Here is a 20215-nt window from a genome sequence, read left to right as displayed (position 1 = left end):
TGACTTGAGCCCCCAGGTCGTTCCGGTTGGAGGCCGCTCCACGGCGCTAGGCCCCAACGGCAACTGAGACCCGACAAGTAAAAGGACGGGTCTCCATGCAGGGAAGAGATTTAAAAGTTTCCCCCACCCACCCCCCACCCCCCACACATACACATTTAAAAACCCGCTACAAACTAAACCCTCAACGGGACAAAAAAATAATAATACACAGACAGACTGCAGAGGCCGCTGCAACGTCGGTCGCGCCACCCACCCCAAGATCCCACTCTTTTAAATGCAACAGGATTTAAGTCGTGAAGAATGTCATATTCAAATTATTTTATCTTTCTTGTGATCATCAGGAGGTTTGGACTTTCTCCTTCAACAAAAATTAACTGCCTAAAATCTCAGTCAGTTGTAGATGTAAGCCACAACTTACAACTCCAGGTTGTTTGGATTTTTGCTGAGCTTGCTGATTTTATGTTAATGGTAGCATATTAAAAATTGGTTTCAGGATTCCAACAGTTATGTCCGGGGAAGTCAGCCAGGATTCCTTATTTTCGATTGCTGTTTGATATCGGTGCCAACTCCTGTGGTAGCATTAACTAGGAAAGACCTTGGGTGGACCATCTCGCTGTGGGTGAATAGGTGGCTAAGGCAATCCTGGCTGCCACTTGACTAATGACCATGGAGGCAAACTCTGAATGATATCCCACACCTGCGGAGATGCAGTGACGTGTGGGAGAACTGCAGGGAGCGGAAAGTACCAATGGAAAGAGAAAAGTGTTAAACATTACGAGAGAAAGTAGAACTTGATATCCATATTGAAAATTATTTTAGGAGGCATTTAGACAGGCAGAAAATATGAAGAGTAGAGACCATAGATAAACACAAAATGTTGGAATACCTCAGTGAGTCATGCAGCATCTCCAGAGAAAATGGATAGGTGACATTTTGGGTTGAGACCCTTCTTCAGACTGATTGTTGTGGGAAGGAAGGCCATTGGGGTAAATACCATATACAGTTTAAATTGGTATCATGGACTGCACAGATACCATGGGCTGAAGGATCTGTTTATATGCTGTAATGTTCTATGTTATGTTTTCTGATTGTCATTTTTCTGAGAGTGGTATTTTCAGTTTTGACAAAATCCCCACCGAGCAGATAATGGGAGAATATAAAAGGGAAGAAATTAAGAGGACAGTTATAAATTGCACTTAAAAACTGGCAAGAGACTAGAAATTGAGGGCATTTTCTCCAAGAGGAATGGTATGATGAACTTTGTCCACGATGACCAATTCTGAAACCTGTTCATTATCAGCATCACTAGCATGACAGGTTTACAAATTTGAAGGCAATAACACAACAGTAAGGACCAAAGGAGCTTTAAAACAAGAGGCACCCAAATTTCACTTATTAAATATGAGCTGATTTATTTCACCAAATAAAAAGTTGAATGTATACTCGATTAAAAGAGTAGATGAAATTTTTGAGTTTTATCTATCCAGGAAATTATAACCAGAAATGGAAATGAGTAGAATGACCCCAAAATACTGTTAATAAACATTCTAAGCTATTTAACCATTTAAGGTGTATGGGTGGCATGGAGGTGCAGCAGTAGAGCTACTGCTATAGGTTTATAGATTAATTGGCGTGGTATAAATCTAAATTGTCCCTAGAGTGTGTAGGATAGTGTTAGGGTGCGGAGATCGCTGGTCGGCGTGGACTCGAGGGGCCATAGGGCCTATTTCCACGCTATATCTCTAAAGTAAACTAATCTAAACTATTTTACACCTGGATACACCATGGAGCGGCTGGGCTTGTACACTCTGGAGTTTAGAAGGATGAGAGGATATCTCATTGAAACATATAAGATTGGTAAGGGTTTGGACACGCTAGAGGCAGGAAACATGTTCCCGATGTTGGGGGAGTCCAGAACCAGGGGCCACAGTTTAAGTATAAGGGGTAAGCCATTTAGAATGGAGACGAGGAAACACTTTTTCTCATAGAGAGTGGTGAGTCTGTGAAATTCTCTGCCTCAGAGGGCGGTGGAGGCAGGTTCTCTGGATGCTTTCAAACGAGAGCTGGATAGGGCTCTTAAAAATAGCAGTCAGGGGATATGGGGAGAAGGCAGGAGCGGGGTACTGATTGGGGATGATCAGCCATGATCACATTGTTGGCTCGAAGGACCGAATGGCCTACTCCTGCACCTATTGTCTATTGCCTATTGGATATTGTATATTGGATATTTGCTCTCAAAAATCTATTGGCCCATAATTGAATGTTCCAGATAGCTGGGCTCCCTCAGTACTATTGCTACACATCAGTACTTCCGTGTTTTGCAAGTTACTTTCTCAAGGAAGGTAGTTTTGTTAATTAATGGTAAATTGCTCCCTCCAATGCTTCTAACCTCTGCTGAGTCATGGAAACAACCCCCCCCCATATCAGTTCCTTGCAAGCGATGTAACTGAACACACACGCTCTGTTCTGCCGCAGCAGAGACCCAATAGACGAAGCCACTTGATATCAGTTAAAGGAGATGGTTTTGTTGGTTCTAATTGATTCCCCAAATACTTAAAGCAGTACTGATGGGCTGTGCTTGATGCTGAATGATCTATGAAATGGTATTATTGCACTGGGGGCCTTAATTAAAAGCATTAAGCTTTGCAGAAGTGTACAGGTTGAACATAATATGGAATTATTCTGCAACACATTGCTTGAAAAAGTAATAAACCTCCAACGAGAATAATTGGACAATGCTTAAAGCACTCATAAATACTTGCCTGTAGTTGAACAGCAGTTTACGAAATATCCCTAAATTGGGACAGGAGAAGAATGATCATTGTAGTCATGAGTGTTTTATCGGGACTATATCCATGCAAAAAGCGAGCAGTCTTTATGAGATTGGCAATGAGCCATACTCGGTGGATGATGTTAAAGTGCATGAAGAACACACAACAGTACAGCAAAAGAGCGGCCTTTTGGCTGAAAATGTCTGTGCTGATAATAAAGATTTGAACAAAAGTTAAAGTGCTGGAGGAACTCATTGGCCAGGCAGCATCTGTGGTATATTGATGGTGAAAAACCATCATAACTATCCACTTGTTACGCTTTTGCTCAATCAGTGAAGAAAGATTCCGACTGATAACGCCGCCTGTCCATTCGCTCCAGCTGATGCTGTCCCAATCGATTTGTTTCTCCAGCACCTTGTTTCTTTGCTCAGGATTCCAGCATTTCCAGCATCTTGATAGTAAGTAAGTAAGTAAGTTTATTGGCCAAGTATTCACATACAAGGAATTTACCTTGGTGCTCCGCCCACAAGTAACAACATGACATACAGTGACAGTTACAGATGATTCAGAAAACACTAAACATTAATAATAATAAAACATTAATGATAAAATACCATTGATCAAGCATGTGAACCAACACGTAGTTTAGGAGGTACTTTAACAACTTTTAAAAGACATTTGGACGTGTATATGAATAGCAAAGGTTTAGAGGGATATGGGCCAGATGCTGGCAGGTAGGACTAGTGTAGATAAGGCATCTTGGTTGGCATGGTCATGTTGGCTGAAGGGCTTCTTTCCAAGCTGTATGTTTCTATAAGCCTACTATCTCTCCGTGTAGATTTACCTAATAATTATTAAAACCTGCTCAGGCAGCAGTGGAAGGAAAGGATGGGTCTGAATAAGGGTCCCAAAATGTGATGTGGCCTGATTGAACCAACCAACAAACAAAATATGTTCTGAGCAATAAAATATGAGAAGCAAAGAATGTCCAAAGAGATTTAAAGGTCCATGCACCTTGATTATGGGCAGGTGGAGAAATTAATTAAAGAGGTTAATAGAATGCTAACCTTATCAAGAGAGTAAGAACTCAAGAAATAGAGGTTTAGCAATAGCTGTAGTTAAACTGCACCTGAAGTACAGTGAACATCTTGTTCAATACATCCAAACACTGCTCCCACCTTCTATCACAGAAAACATGACCCGGCACCATTTTCAAATTCCAAATTCATCCTTGCTCCAGCCATCAGTCTGTCATTAACCTGTTCAATCGACAGCCATTGAGATCATCTAAAGGAGATATGAAGTGAGTGAAGTTGTTACATAGCCTGCTTAAAACACCAGACCTCAGCCCGAACTAGCAGAATTGGAACCAAATCAAGGAGGGCAAAATCTTTCCGCTCTGCCGTATGTATCAAGGTGTGAAAATGAATGCAAAGTTGTTTGAACCCCTCATGTAGACACCCCATAAATATGTCCACTTTCCAGCCATTTGTGAATGGTAACAATGAATTTACGTTCAAGATTTGGTCAGGAATGGAACTGTTGTCCACGGATCCCACATTGTGCAATTGGAGTCACGTAACTTCCAATAACGCAACAATACGCTAACCTGGCACAGAACCTGGGTAAGATCTCGTCTTTAACTGAGGAACGGTAGACTTATTTTCATCCCATAGTGCTAACTGAGGACTATTTGGCAGAGGAGAAAGGTCAACAATATGATCTTGAAAGCTGCAACATCAAAGTCCATGGCACCAATCATTGGTTTTAAATGGACAACCATATTGTTATTGACTATGAGGCCAAAACAAAAACTGATTGGTTTGTGATGATTTTTTCCCCTCACTCCTTCAAGCCGGCCGGCCACTCTGAAACTAAAACAGAAACCGTTTAAAAAGATCACCTGGTAAGGCAGCATCTGTGCAATGAGAAAGAGTCAACATTTTGGCTCTGCAACTCATTGTCATCTGTCAACTATTTCACTTAACACAGGTGCTGCCTGGCCTGCTGAGAATTTCCAGCATTTTCTGTTATGGTGGAAAGTTATTGTTAAGTGGACTGTATTCACTTGTTTGGGAATTACAGTGATCGAGGGCAATGAATTATTATTGCTGTGACCTGGCGATCCAATTCATATGGTTGTTTAGACTGCCATACATTTTAAAGGAAATCATTCTACTTCTAACAGTTAAACTCAGTATCTAGGAGTTTGCTCATATTTCATGTTTAAAATGATCTTGAGTGTGTATGTGTAAGAGTGGTGAAAGGATTTATCAAAAAGGAATTATGTTGTCTGTACCTTTGTATGGTCATGATAAATCGGCATGAATTTCATGTTGGTAGGATTGCTTCCCTAAGCCTATGTGCAAGTGATAGTTATTCCACATTTGCCCACAATGGGACAAATAATAGAAACTGCCACCAACCCTTTTCTTGCGTGTCAACGTTTTGCCTTTCACAATTACTAGCCTCAGAAGAAGAAATGATCTTGGATAATGTCCAGTATATTGAGGGCGTTATGCAGTTAAGTCTCTGTTTCTTGAACCCTGGTGATGATTGATTATGGGAAAAGTCACGCAAGGAGGCAATGGAGGTGACACTTACAAACAAGTAGCAGTTCCAGGTGATTTAGAACACATTGGAAAATTAAAATACATACATATCCCAAACTTGATTTTCTTCCTGGTCCCATCTGCAAAATAAACTTAGAGCAATATTGTAATAGTGCTGGAGAAATTCAACGGGTGAGGCAGCATCTATGGAGCGAAGGAAATAGGTTGAAACCCTTCTTCAGTCTGTAGATGAGTTTCAGCCCGAAACGTTGCCTATTTCCTTCGCTCCATAGATGCTGCCTCACCCGCTGAGTTTCTCCAGCATTTTTATCTACCTTCGATTTTCCAGCATCTGCAGTTCCTTCTTAAACATAATATTGTAATAATGTATCGGTATTATTTTTTGTCTTTATGTCATTTTCTAATATACATATTGGAAGCAAACATAGAGCGTAGACATAAAACAGTACAGCACAGGAACAGGCCCTTCGGCCCACAATGTCTTTCTGCTGAACTGATCTCATCTGCCTGTACATGATTCATATCCCTCTATTTCGCACTTCCATGTGCCTATCTAAAAGCCTCAAACACCACTGTTGTACATGCCGCCACCACCACCACCACCCCAGGCAATATGTTCCAGGCCCCCACTACACTCTTCGTTAAAAAAACAAAACGCCTTGCACATCTCTATTAAACTTCCCCCTCTCACCTTTTAGCTATGCTCTCTAGTGTTGGACATTACCACTTTGGGCAAAAGCTTCTGACTATACACCCTATCAATTCCCTATCATCCCGGGATGGCGGGAATGGCATATGATGAAAGAATGGATCGACTGTGCTTGTATTCACTGGAACTTAGAAGGATAAGAGGGGATCATAGAAACATATAAAATTCTTAAGGGGTTGGACTAGATGCAGAAAAATTGTTCCCCATGTTGGGGGAGTCCAGAACCAGGGGTCACAATTTTAAAAATAAGGGCAGGCCATTTAGGACTGAGATGAGGAAAAACTTTTTCACCCAGAGAGTTGTGAATCTGTGGAATTCTCTGCCACAGAAGGCAGTAGAGGCCAATTCACTTGATGTTTTCAAGAGAGAGATAACGCTCTTAGGACTAACGGAATCAAGGGATATTGGGGAAAAAGCAGGAACAGGGTACTGATTCTGGATGGTAGACAGAAAATGCTGGAGTAACTCAGCAGGACAGGCAGCATCTCAGGAGAGAAGGAATGGGTGACATTTCGGGTCAAGACCCTTCTTCAGTTCCTTCCTACTGATTCTGGATGAGCAGTCTTGATCGAAGGGCCGAATGGCCTACTCCTACACCTATTTTCTATGTTTCTACGTTTAATTCCTCTCAAAATTGTATACGAACGACAAATTATCATTTTAAACAATGGCACATGACTCACACCAAATGACCAGCCCTTATTGGAAGGAAACTATGCCATCTGGTTTCCTGCTTTGTGGATGCTGCCTCCAACAATTAGTGGCATGTAGTGCTTTCTTATTAATGGCATAGTCCAACAGGATCAATGTTCAAGCTATAAAATGTCCATGCTATTTATGCAGCCCCAGTTTATTCATCAATGGACCCTTGTGATAGGTCATAGAGGAAATTACATAACAACCCTGAATGGAAATTCCAGACTCGTGAACCAACTTTTTATTAATAGTTTCCTGTAATATATTTGTTGTATGTGACTTCGGATTTTAAATCTTCAATTCCAAATCTACTGCAACATTCTTAAAATAAACATAGTAGCCCACATTTTACAATCGGCATCGAACCAACAAGTCTCTCAGTTATTGAGCTGAAATCTGCCAACTGAGTTTTTTGCAGCCTTTTGGGTGGCCATTTATAAAAGAGAAGGCCAATTCCATTATATCAATGCTACAGTCGATAAGGAATTGTGTGATAACCTGGAAAACAACAAGTGCGTAAGAAGGAACTGCAGATGCTGGTTTACACCAAATATAGACACAAAATGCTGGACTAACTCAGAGGGTCAGGTAGCATCTCTGGAGAAAAGGAACAGGTGATGTCATCTATTCCTTTCCTCCAGAGATGCTACCTGACCTGCTGAGTTAATCCAACTTTTTGTGTCTATCTTCAGGGAAAACAACAAAGTCCCCATAAGCAAACAGTTCAAAAAATTAATACTGATCCATTTATCTTGGATATTTGATTAGATACCCTGGTTTTTTTTTGTGATTGAACATGTCCAAAAAGGATATGTAATTTTGATCATTTTGAAAAAAAGACTGTGCATTTACCTCATCTATCTACCTTTCATAATCTTGTACACCTCTATAACATTAGCATTCATCCTCAGCGCTCCAAGGAATAGAGTCCTAGTCTGTTCAACCTCTCCCTATAGCACTGGTCCTCGAGTCCTGGAAACATCCTCATAGATCTTTTTTGCACCCTTTCCAGCTTAACAACCTCTTTCCTATAACAGAGCGAAGGTGACAAAAACTGAACAAAATACTCTAAATGTATCTCACCAATGTCTTGTCCAACTGTGTAAGAAGGAACTGCAGATGCTGGCTTAAACCGAAGATAGACACAAAGCTGGAGTAGCTCAGCGGGACAGGGAGCATCTCTGGAGAGAAGAAACGGGTGATGCTTCGGGTCGAGACCCTTCTTCAGACCCCGTTTCGGGTCGAGACCCTTCCTCAGACTATATATGCCAATGATAGACATCCATTCATAAGTTTCAGTGACAAATGTCTCCATAAGGTACCAGTCTACTGAGGTTTTGTAGAAGTCTAGGGCAAATCAAAGTAGATCTTGTACATTTCTGTTTTCAACTTCACATTAGCTCTGTAATGCCAGGGAACTGACAGCCTAACCATTATTTTCCTGCAAAATCCAAGCCATTGGCAACATCATAAAATGATCTGAAATGACAAGGAATGTAAATGAGGTGCAGATGTGTTTCTGTCTACTTGTAGTTGCTTTCCCTTGCTGCCTCCTGGTTTCACCTTGGGGACATAGATACATTTTGTGTCAAATGTTTAGCTTCCGCTCAGAGCAAGTTGGTGAAATCTCAGCACTTCGTATTTCCTGAGGATTTTTACTCAAGTTTAGGTTGCATATCATCTTTACTGGGATTCCTGGGATGATTCCTGGGATGTCAGGACTTTCGTATGAAGAAAGACTGGATAGACTCGACTTGTACTCGCTAGAATTTAGAAGATTGAGGGGGGGTCTTATAGAAACTTACAAAATTCTTAAGGGGTTGGACAGGCTAGATGCAGGAAGATTGTTCCCGATGTTGGGGAAGTCCAGAACAAGGGGTCACAGTTTAAGGATAAGGGGAAAATCTTTTAGGACCGAGATAAGGAAAACATTTTTCACACAGAGAGTGGTGAATCTCTGGAATTCTCTGCCACAGAAGGTAGTTGAGGCCAGTTCATTGGCTATATTTAAGAGGGAGTTAGATGTGGCCCTTGTGGCTAAAGGGATCAGGGGGTATGGAGAGAAGGCAGGTACAGGATACTGAGTTGGATCATATTGAATGGCGGTGCAGGCTCGAAGGGCCGAATGGCCTACTCCTGCACCTATTTTCTATGTTTCTACGTTTCTACTCTGTCCTCCATTCATATCTTGTCTGTAAACAAACCTGAAGAAGGGTCTTGACTTGAAGCGTCACCTATTCCCCTTTTCCAGTGATGCTGCCTGACCCGCTGAGTTACTCCAGCTTGTTATGTCTGTCTTTGGTGTAAACCAGCATCTGCAGTTCCTTCCTACACACCAAATCATCCTACATGTCACCTTCTGCAGTGGTCACAACTTGATTGGGTCCCACACAACTCACCCTCATGCTTAGAGTCCCTTGTGACTTAGACCTTGTGCATCTCAACTTTTTCATATAGATGGTAGTTGGTATATGGAACAAGCTACCAGAGGAGGTAGTAGAGGCAGATACGATAATAGCAAGTAAAAGAGACTTGGCCAGGTAATGGAAAGGAAAGGTTCAGAGGGATATTGGCCAAATGCGGGCAAACCTAGCGTAGATAGTGTATCTTGCTCAGCATGGATGAGTTGGGCCGAAGGGCCTGTTTTTGCGCTGTACTGCTCCATTAATCCTCTCCCTAAACGTTGCTCACTTTCTCCTGACAAATACTTCCAGCCGATCCCTTGCGTTGCCTTTGCACCCCACCATGCTTCAGTGTGAGAGCAATATGTATCAGCAGGATGTTCTTGCATGACATCTTTATTTAAAAGTGAGTTCAAAATTAGAAATTATTTTGTGTTTGACCTGGTTTTGAAAAATCAGAGTGTGGTTGGATAGATCAAGATTGCTGCTGTTTTTTGCTGCGATTGCATGCCTTGCCTGGTGCTGTTAAAACGGAAAAAATATTGGGATTCAAATTAGTTCCAAATGCTTAACTCAAATTGATTTACCTTGGAGCTATAGCAATAAAGATGAAATATATTATTGCTTTCATGGCTGGTACTTATTTTGTATATGATGCTGACATTTTTTTGTTGGAAGGAAAACTAATGGAGCATTTAATTAATGCTATATTTATTTAGAATTAGCCCATCTCCTCTGGCTTTGCTCACAGTAAATTGGGAGGATGTGCTGCTTTTTTTTTACTAACACATACTTTGTATGATGGAACACACAGGGTACTGTTGCTTAATTAAAGTTGGGAATTATAAACCAGTGTTTGGTTAGATGTTCAAGAAGGAAATGCAGATGCTGGAAAATCGTAGGTAGACAAAAGTGCTGGAGAAACTCAGCGGGTGAGGCAGGATCTGTGGAGCGAAGGAAATAGGCGACGTTTCGGGCTGAAACCCTTCTTCAGTACAAGTTAGATGTACTTGTTAACAACAATTTGAATATACAGTAGGTTGGCACTAATTTCAAATCACTTGCTCCTATCCTTGGAGAGCATCATCCAATGTCCCCTGTTCAATGGTTAGAGATGCAGCACAGAAACAGGCCCTTCGGCACACCGAGTCCTCACTGACCAGTGATCTCCGAATAGTAAAGGGCCTGTCCCACTTACGTGTCCTTGGTCGCGTAATTTGCGTGCCAAGGACACGTAAGTGGGACAGACCCTTTACACTATCCTACAGACACTAAGGACAATTTACATTTATACCAATCCAATTAACCTACAAACCTGTACATCTTTGGAATGTGGGAAGAACCCAAAGATCTGGGAGAAAACCCATGCAGGTGTGGGGAGAATGTACAAAATCAGTACAGACTAGCACACGTAGTCAGGATTGAACCCGGGTCTCTGGCGCTGTAAGGCAGTAGCTCTACCGCTGCGCCACCGTGCCGCACAATTAATTCAGATAATTTTCTCCAATTATGTTGATGTAATACTTGAATCAATTACTTGCAAGTATGAATGACCAGGTATGGCAATGTTTGGTGGGACGATTATATGTGGCAAGCTTTGTTCCAATGTAAAGTGAATTCCATTTTTGCTTGTTTGTCGAGGCACTTTGGTCCTGTTTACCCATCATGGTTTTTCATAGAATGGTAGAAATATACGGAACAGGGGGAGGCCAATTCGTGTTAAACTAATAATCACTGAGTGTGGAATGGTTTTGAGAAGGAAGATAACAACAGATTTTCTCCATACACCAATGAAAATATCAATCCATTTCTTATGAAATACCCATTCCCAACAACACCTTCAATACATTTCAACTTTATACACTCCGAGCTTTCCCTTTCCTTTATTTCTCCCAGAGGTAATGGTATGTTTTAGAATGTGGATTGGCTATTTCTTCTAGTGAAACCAAGAAATAATAAATGCCTTCACGGTTATTGTCGGTTAGAAGCTGCAGCAATTTTGCCAAATTTTTATCCAAAGTTTAGAGCAATAATAACATTTCCTTTACGCCCTCATAATTAATCTTTGACGACGAGCCTGTTCACTCCATTCAGTCCTTTCAGGTAATGTTTGGTTTCACTTTCAGAGTGTATTACTCAATTCTCTGCAATGCAACACACTCACCATGGGAAAGGTAGCAAATCCTGCTGCTACCATATGTTAAGTTTGATGTAAATTCATAATGTATTGTCCGGCTTATAGATAAAAAGCAGCAAAAAAGAAAGGGGCTTCACTCTGGCAATGGAGGAGGCCCAGGACAGAAAGGTCAGAATGGGAGTGGGAAGAGGATTAAAATGGAGATCCAGTGTATGTTTGGAAAATACTATTTTCTCCACCACTCTTTCCTTTTCCCACCATCTTACCCCCCCCCCCCCCCCCCTCCCATCCCCAGTCTCTCCACTGGATCTCACACGGACTCACACCCATTTCTCCCCCCCTACAATTCTGCTTCTCACTTCACAATTTGCAATTCTTCAACCCTTTTGCCTCACACTTTCTGTCCTTTCATCTCTGGCCTTTGTCCACCCATCTGCCTATCAACAACACCCCTCGCCTGTATCCATCTACTACTTGCTAGGCTTTGTCCTGCCCCTCCTCTCTTCCGGCTTTCTTTCCCCCCCCCACCCCACCCCTCCACTACAAATCAGTCTGCTGAAGGATCCCGAACCGAAATGTCACTTGTTCTCCAGAAATGCTGCCCAACCTGCTGAGTTACTACGGCACTTTGTGTCCTTTTGTTTAAACCAGCATCTGTAATTCCTTGTTGTTACATCTGTCACTATGCTTGCCCTGGGCTAGAAAATGACAGGGTGGGTTTACCTACAAGCAGCTGAATGTTAGCAGCTGAATGACTTTTGGAAGTGTTGGTCACTGCCTGCACCATTTAGCTCATGTTAACCATGGGTGGGGAGAAATTCTTCTGAATGAGACAATATCATTTTACAAATTGGGACTGCTTTAACTTTGGGCGTGTTTATTATTTGCCAGGGATGGAAGAACATTAAAGGGCCTGTCCCACTTTCACGACCTTTTTTACTCGTGGACATTTTTCATCAGGCTAGAAAAACGCCCCAACATACTTGATGCCACTTGATGAGTACCTACGACTAGCATCACGGCCTGCTACGACCTGCCTACGACCATGCTGCGAATATGAGTCAAGGGTAAACTCGGCAGAGGTCGTGAATTAGGTCGTGAAAGTGGGAAAGGCCCTTAAAGGCTCTTCGTTGCATGCAGACCAGAAGAATCCTCTGTCCTCACTTTCAGAAACCACCTTACACAATAGGTGCACAAAATAATCCGCAACATTGAACTGCAAGTCTTTTCCAATAGTTATATAACATACAACAGTACAGTACAGAAAAAGGCCCTTTGGCCCACAATGTTTATACCGAACATGCTGCCAAGACCAACTCATCTGTCTGCACTTAATCTATATTCCCCTATTCCCTGCAAATCCACGTACCTAAACAAAAAGTCTCTTAAATGCTGCTATCGTATCTGCTTCCACCACCACCCCCAGGGCAGTGTTACAGGTATTCACCACCCTCTGTGTAAAAACAAGATTGCTTCGAACATCTCCCTTAAACTTGGCCCCTCTCACCAAAAAGCTATGCCCTTTAGTATTTAATATTTTCATCCTGGAAAATAGGTTCTGACAGTATACCTTATCTATGTCTCTCGTAATGTCATGCACTTCGATCTGTTCTCATTTCCATTTTGAATTGCCTCCATCTGTGTTATTTTACCTCAGAGGGTGTGATTGGGTAAACTTGGTCTTTGCATTATGACAGCGTTCGGTAAAATAAACCCATTTATTAATGTGTCTACATGTGTGCCTCTGAGTTAGAAAGGAACCAGGTCGCCCATGTCAGTTAATATCAAGGCTTATTGAGTGTGGTTCCAATAGCAACTTTCTTGGTGTCTTTTAAATTCCAGTTCTTGCCTGTCCTTGCACTTTTCCACTTTTGCCTCTCCATAGTTCATTGCCAATCTGAAGGTCTCAAGTTCAAGAGAGTTTATTGTTATGTGCCCCTGATAGGACAATGAAATTCTTGCTTTGCTTTAGCACAACAGAACATAGTAGGCACGAATACAGAACAGATCAGTGTGTCCATATACCATTGTATAAATATATACACACATGAATAAATGAACTGATAAAATGCAAATAAACAGATAATGGGCTATTAATGTTCAGTGTTTTATCTGAGCTGAGTTTAATAGCCTGATGGCTGTGGGGAAGGAGCTATTCCTGAACCTGGTCGTTGCAGTCTTCAGGCTCCTGTACCTTCTACCTGAAGGTAGTGGGGAGATGAGTGTATGGCCCGGATGGTGTGGGTCCTTGATGATGCTGCCAGCCTTTATCATTGTTGAACTTCTAAAGATCCTCCATTGGAGTAAAATCAAGCACAACAAACTAACCCGTTCAGGATGATATTGAATAAATGACCATAAACGTTGGTTGGATGAGTGGAACCTTAGATGTGCATGATTAGGTTTCCAGAGCATCTGGAGAAATTTGAGCTGTCAATTATGCAGCACCATTAATTAGGGAAGATATTTTATTTACAGTCTTTATTAAAATTGACTAATTGCTTTCACTAAGGTTTTGGTCAGCAATGCTTTAAGAATCATGTTTATGGCATAGATTGACTGAAAGCTGTAGGAAGGCAACAGGCCCTTCGGCCCAGAGACCATGCCAACCATCCCGTTCACACTCGCTCTGTTCCCCCACTTTCCCATTCACTCCCTACACTCTCGGGGCAATTTACAGAAGACAAATAATCTCCAAACCCGCACAACTTTGGGATGTGGGGGGAAACCGGAGCACCCATAGAAACCCACACTGTCACAGAGAGAACGTGCAAACTCCGCACAGACAGCACCTAAGGTCAGAATCAAAGCTGGGTCTCTGGAGCTGTGAGGCAGCAGCTCTACCAGCTGCACCACTGTACATATGAACGCTATACCGTTCATCCTTTGGTAAAGTTTTTCTGAATTCCATCTTCCGTTTGGATTTTTTTTCTTTTTCATTTTGTAAACTGCAGGTGGCAAACACTGCCATCGCAGAGTTCCAGAAACCATCCGCCCTCCCCTCCCTCCGTCCTTCCTTCTTACACAACCAGCATGTGTCTAACCACTGGAGAGGATTGCTGAGTTTTAAAAGTAGAAACAAAATACTGCAGAAGTCTGAAGAAGGGTTTCGGCCCGAAACGTCGCCCATTTCCTTCGCTCCATAGATGCTGCTGCACCCGCTGAGTTTCTCCAGCATTTTTGTGTACCTTCGATCTTCCAGCATCTGCAGTTCCTTCTTGAATATACTGCAGAAGCTGGTTTAGGCCAAATATAGACACAAAGTGCTGGAGTAACTCAACGGGTTGGGCAGCATCTCTGGAGAAGAAGGACAGGTGATGTTTCGGGTCTGGAGAGGGGTTCCGACCCAAAACGTCACCTATGCTATCCATCTTCTCCAGAGTTGTTGCCTGGCCCGTTGAGTAACTCCAGCACTTTGTGTCGAGAGTTTTAAAACTAAATGTACTCAGAAGCTTGAATCAGCAGAAATTCTTTAAGATCATTGTCTTGGTGTCTGGCGTACTGCCAGCGTCAGACAGCCACTTCAAACGTGTTCCTCGCATAAGTACAAAATTAAACTGCAGAGGCATGTGGCAACACACCCATCCTACAGAATGACTGGCTTGACAGAAAGGCCTAATTATCTCTCAAAATAATGTCTTCCCAAACCACTGCTTCTCCCTATTTCTATCTAAAATTTTGATCCACCAATTCACGGCGGTGAACAAGATGAGAACGAAATGGAATTAAGTTTTGCGGAATTTATTCATGTATTGAGGTGTGACATATTCGTGACAGTAAATAAAACAGACAGTGCCAGAAATACTCGGCATCTGTGGGGAGGGAAAAAGAGTAAATACATTGGGCCATCAGCATAACATAGAACATAGAACAGTACAGCTCAGGAACAGGTCCTTCAGCCCACCATATCTGCGCCCAACATGATGCCAAAATCACTCTTATGTCCCTGTAAATAATCCACATCCCGCCATTTACTGCACGTCCATAAGTTTATCCAAAACTCTCTTAAATGCCACTAACATATCTGCTTCCACCTCCACCTCCACCCCCTCACTCCTCCATCCCTCATCACCCTCTGTAAAGATAATTGTCCCTCCCGCACATCTCCTTTCAATTTTGCCCCTCACCTTGAAACTGTATCCTCCAGTGCAGTGCCTCTTAAACTATTTCAGTGCCATTCACCCTTGAGTCTTTATCACAAAAATGCAGTCACCCTCGACTAAATTGTCTTATGTTTTTTGGTAATTTTCCTCTTATTCTACCTTGTGTATTATATCTGAATAAATTCTCATTCACCCTTCATTCACCCCAAAATAATTTAATTCACCCTTGGGTGAATCCTTCTCTTGCGTAAATTTGGTGCGTGTGCAGGTGTGGTGAAGATGTCGCTATTTAGAGCATACTGCACACCACTCTACACTGCGCACCCTGTGGTCAAACTATGGAAAGACAAGTTTGCAGAGACTAAAGGTGGCATATAACGATGCCATGAGAACACTGCTAAGGAAACCTAGATGGTGTAGTGCTAGTAACATGTTTGTGGCTGGAGGAGTCAGTACTTTAGAAGCTATCCTAAGAAATCATATGTATAAATTCACTTGCAGGATAAATGACTCTAAAAATGTAATTATTGTTGCCTTGTCAAACATAAGGGTTAGCCCTACACGCTACGAATCCCAGTTGTGGAGACACTGGTATCGTTGTCTCGTTGTAGAACATTGCACATTCTTTTAATCTGGATTTTTAATTCATGTATTGTTTTTTTTAATATATAATTTATGATGCTTTTATAAGTGATATACTAAGATTTTATATGTACTTTATGATATTTTTTTAATATGCAATGCATTTTAATGTAATGTTGCCCCTTGTCTGGACCTTGAGTCCGTAATAAGTTTATTAATATTATTATTATTATTCACCAGTTTAAGAAGCACTGCGTCCAGTATTTGATATTATCATAAAACATTATCTCTGGTTTCCTTTCCACAAATGCATCTTTGTCTGAGTGTTTTCCAGAGTTTTCTGTCTATATTTCAGATTCCCAGCATCTTTTGATATTTTGCATTTGTGCCATTCATTAAGGAACAGTCACCAACATATTAAAACTTTCAATCTCAGATTTGGTAAGACTGTGCAATCTCAGCCAGACTTACAATCAATAGTATGTTACCTGCAGTAGTGTTTGCTGAAAAATACAGTATATACAAATAAAATTAGGGGTTAAAGGAAATGATGACCGCAGTAACGGGAGATTCTTTGGGAAATAAAAATATCGAGTAACAGAATTCACTGAAAGCAGCAGAAGTGTTGAGCCCCAATAATGGATTTCTCCTGGTCCCTTGTATTGTATATGAATCCCAACTTTGACTACATTGCAGCTAAAGTGAAAGGTTCAAGAAATCCATTGAGTGCATTTACTCTTATTTATTTTGTGGGGAAAACTATTTTCTTTGTGTTTCTTTTTAAAAAGACATCCATTATATCTAAATGGTAGTTGAAGAACTGTAGTTTTTGGCAGAGTGTGACTGACTGACTGAACCGAACACAAAGGGCCATAATTTGTTGTCAAGATCTTGGTGAGACTAATGGGCAGGCACTGATATTTATGTGCAATCACTGCAGCACTTAAGGTGAGATGAGACACAGAAAGCCACAAGTTTCTCTCCAAGAAATAACAACCTGCCATTTATTTCAAGGAATAGTCTCGCTTGCTCACTCAAGTGTAGCTGATTTACTTGTGAGCAATGTATGAACCAATTGCATCACAGAATATTAAATATTTTTTATTTGAGTCTCCCGTTCATTTTCCCAACATGTGTGAACTCCTGCCTGGTAATTTCTAAAACCGGAGCGCATTCTCATTTTGTAAGCTGGTATTAGCTGCAAATGCATACAATGCATTTCTAGTCCAGTATTTGACTTTGACGAGTATGATGGCACAGGAGGAGTGTGTCAATCTCACAGCTCCAGCAACCTTGCCAACTCTCCCCAACAATTTCTTCTAAGCCTTTATCAGGCAACTGAACCATCCTATCGCCAACTAGGCAGCATTTCTGACCTACCATCTACCACATTGCAAACCCTCGGGCTATCATTAATCGGAGGTTGCTGGACTTTTTCGAGCACTGAACATTATTCCCTTTATCCTGTATCTGTACACTGTGGATGGCTCGATTGTAATCATGTATAGTATTTTCCGCTATCTGGATAGCATGCAACAAATAAATGTTTTACTGTTACTCAGTACATATGACAATATATTAATCTAAACTAAACTTTTTTGCATATCTTTCGTTCGTTGTTCTTTATCTCTCCACATCACTGTCTATATCTCTCGTTTCCCTTATCCCTAACCAGTCTGAAGAAGGGTCTCGACCCGAAACATTGTATACTCTGGAATTTAGAAGGATGAGAGGGATCTTATTGAAACAAATAAGATTATTAAGGGTTTGGACACGCTAGAGGCAGGAAAAATGTTTCCCATTGTTGGTGGAGTCCAGAACCAGGGGACACAGTTTAAGAATAAGGGGTAAGCCATTTAGAACGGAGATGAGGAAAAGCTTTTTCACACAGAGAGTTGTGAATCTGTAGAATTCTCTGCCTCAGAGGGCGGTGGAGGCCAATTCTCTGGATGCTTTCAAGAGAGAGTTAGATAGAGATCTTAAAGGTAGCTGAATCAGGGGATAAGGGGAGAAGGCAGGAACGGGGTACTGATTGTGCATAATCAGCCATGATCACTGTGAATGGCGGTGCTGGCTTGAAGGGTCGAATTGGCCTACTCCTGCACCTATGGTCTGTTGTCTATTATCCCCAATTCCTTCTCTCCAGAGATGTTGCCTGTCTCGCTGAGTTACTCCAACTTTTTGTGTCTATCATCAGTTTAAACTAAACCTGGGTTTAATCCTGCCCTCCAGTGTTGATTGTGAGCTGTTTTAAAATGCTTCATCTGATAAGAGAGCTTCCTCAAGATTCTCCAGTTTCCACCCATATCCCAAAGGCCAATGGGTTGGGTGGTTATTTGACCAGCTGGACGTTTTTCTCAATGCCTATAAGTGGTGGAATAATTTAATATAAAATGAGTGCAAATGAGTAGGAAGAAAGTGAAGATGCTGGTTTACACTGAATAAAGGCACTAAATGCTGGAGTAACTCAGGCTGCATATCTGGAGAAGAAGGATAGGTGATGTTTCAAGGTTGCAGAAGGGTTCCGACCCAAAACATCACCTATCCATCTTCTCCAGAGATATTGTCTGGCTTGTTGAGTAACTCCAGCACTTTGTGTCTATCTTGAGTTTTAAAACTAAATATAATTTATTCACGGGAAAAAATGGCGGCGGCGGGAATTTCAAATTAACAACGGTCCCTTACCGCGAATCGGCTTCATCTCCTTCAATTGCCGACTGCGGTTTATTTTCATCCCGGACGAGGTCTTGATCTACCACCTGTCGTGGGACCACTGGAGGGTCACTCCAGTTGAGGTGGTCTGTGGTCTTTTTTGGCCGTTTTCGGCCGTTGAATGATCGTCCCCCTGCGGCCTATACAGCTAGCCGCCAGAACCGCTAGAATCCCTGCACGCTGCCCGGAGAGGACGCTGGCGTTGACTGTTCGCCGCATCTCCGCCCGCTGTCCCCCCCTCCCCCCCCGTCTGTTACCTACCTGCCTGTACCTGTGCCTGTGCCTGTGCCTGTGCACCATCGACGCTGGACACCTCCCTGCTCCAGCTTGATCATCTCTGCACCTGCACCGCTGGACAACCTCTCTGCACCCGCACCGCTGGACAACCTCTCTACACCCGCACCGCTGGACAACCTCTCTACACCTGCACCGCTGGACAACCTCTCTGCACCTGCACTGCTGGATACTCTCTGCACCCTCATCACTGGACTACCTCTGCACCCTCATCACTGGACTACCTCTACACCTGCTCTGCTGGACAACCTATTTGCTCCCTCAATTGCTGGACACCTCGCTGCATCTGCATTGCTGGTCAACCTCTTTGCTCCCTCACTGCTCGACACCTCGCTGCACCCGCTCTGCTGCACAACCTCTCTGCTCCCTCACCGCTGGATACTCTCTCCACCTGCACCGGCACCGCTGGACACCTCTCTGCACCCTCACCATCATGCTCAAATACTCAACCCTGCAGATGGCTGGTTTCTGCAACAACCACATCCCATCCTGCATCCAGGTCATTGAACAGCTTGGACTTCTGCGTCGACCCCGTTACATCCACAGAGGCTCTCGGCGCAGGCTTGTTTGCTTCAACCACGGACATTCCATTCCATCCATCTGCTCACTACCACGCTCTGCCCCCCTTCAACCGCGTCACCCCCCACCCCAGCTGACCGCACGCACTGTCAACCGGGACAACCTCAGATCTCTCCAGCCTGCCCCCATCCCTCCACCCTCTCACAATGCCAACTTTGCCCCCCTCAACACCAGGTCGCTCAACAACAAAGCCCTTGCCCTCCATGAACTAATCCTTGACAACACTCTGGACTTCCTTCTGCTCACTGAGACCTGGCAACAACCCAATGTCTTCTTCTCCCTCAATCAAACATCCCCACCTGGATGTAATTACATTTCCAAGCCCCGCCCCTCCCGCCATGGAGGTGGCCTCGCTGTTATTTTCAACCAGAATTTCCGTATCACTTAACTCACCTTCCCCCCAGTAGCATCATTTGAATTCCTCGCCTTCAAAGCCCTTTCCTCCATGACAGTCATCCTCATTTACCGGCCACCTAAACCAAACCCCTCCTTCCTATCTGACTTCACTGAACTCCTCACACTTGCCTCATCCCTCTCCCCACGTCTGCTGCTACTTGGTGACTTAAATATTCACATGGACTCCCCCACCTGCAAGCTCGCATCTGAATTCGCCTTTTTACTGGACAACTTCTCTCTCACTCAGCACGTCACCTTTCC

The 20215-nt window shown here is 42.7% G+C and overlaps 1 protein-coding gene across 1 annotated transcript in view; it reads left to right on the top strand.

The window, feature by feature from the left end:
* Nucleotides 1-20215, top strand: part of lrmda (leucine rich melanocyte differentiation associated) — a 645680-nt gene that overhangs the window by 402529 nt on the left and 222936 nt on the right. The gene's annotated exons all lie outside the window — the stretch shown is intronic.

The sequence above is a fragment of the Amblyraja radiata genome, chromosome 37 (assembly GCF_010909765.2).
Source record: "Amblyraja radiata isolate CabotCenter1 chromosome 37, sAmbRad1.1.pri, whole genome shotgun sequence".
In the NCBI taxonomy this organism is placed as follows: domain Eukaryota; kingdom Metazoa; phylum Chordata; class Chondrichthyes; order Rajiformes; family Rajidae; genus Amblyraja; species Amblyraja radiata.
The sequence above is the reverse complement of the archived record's forward strand: the minus strand, read 5'-3'. Positions and strand labels throughout refer to the sequence as shown.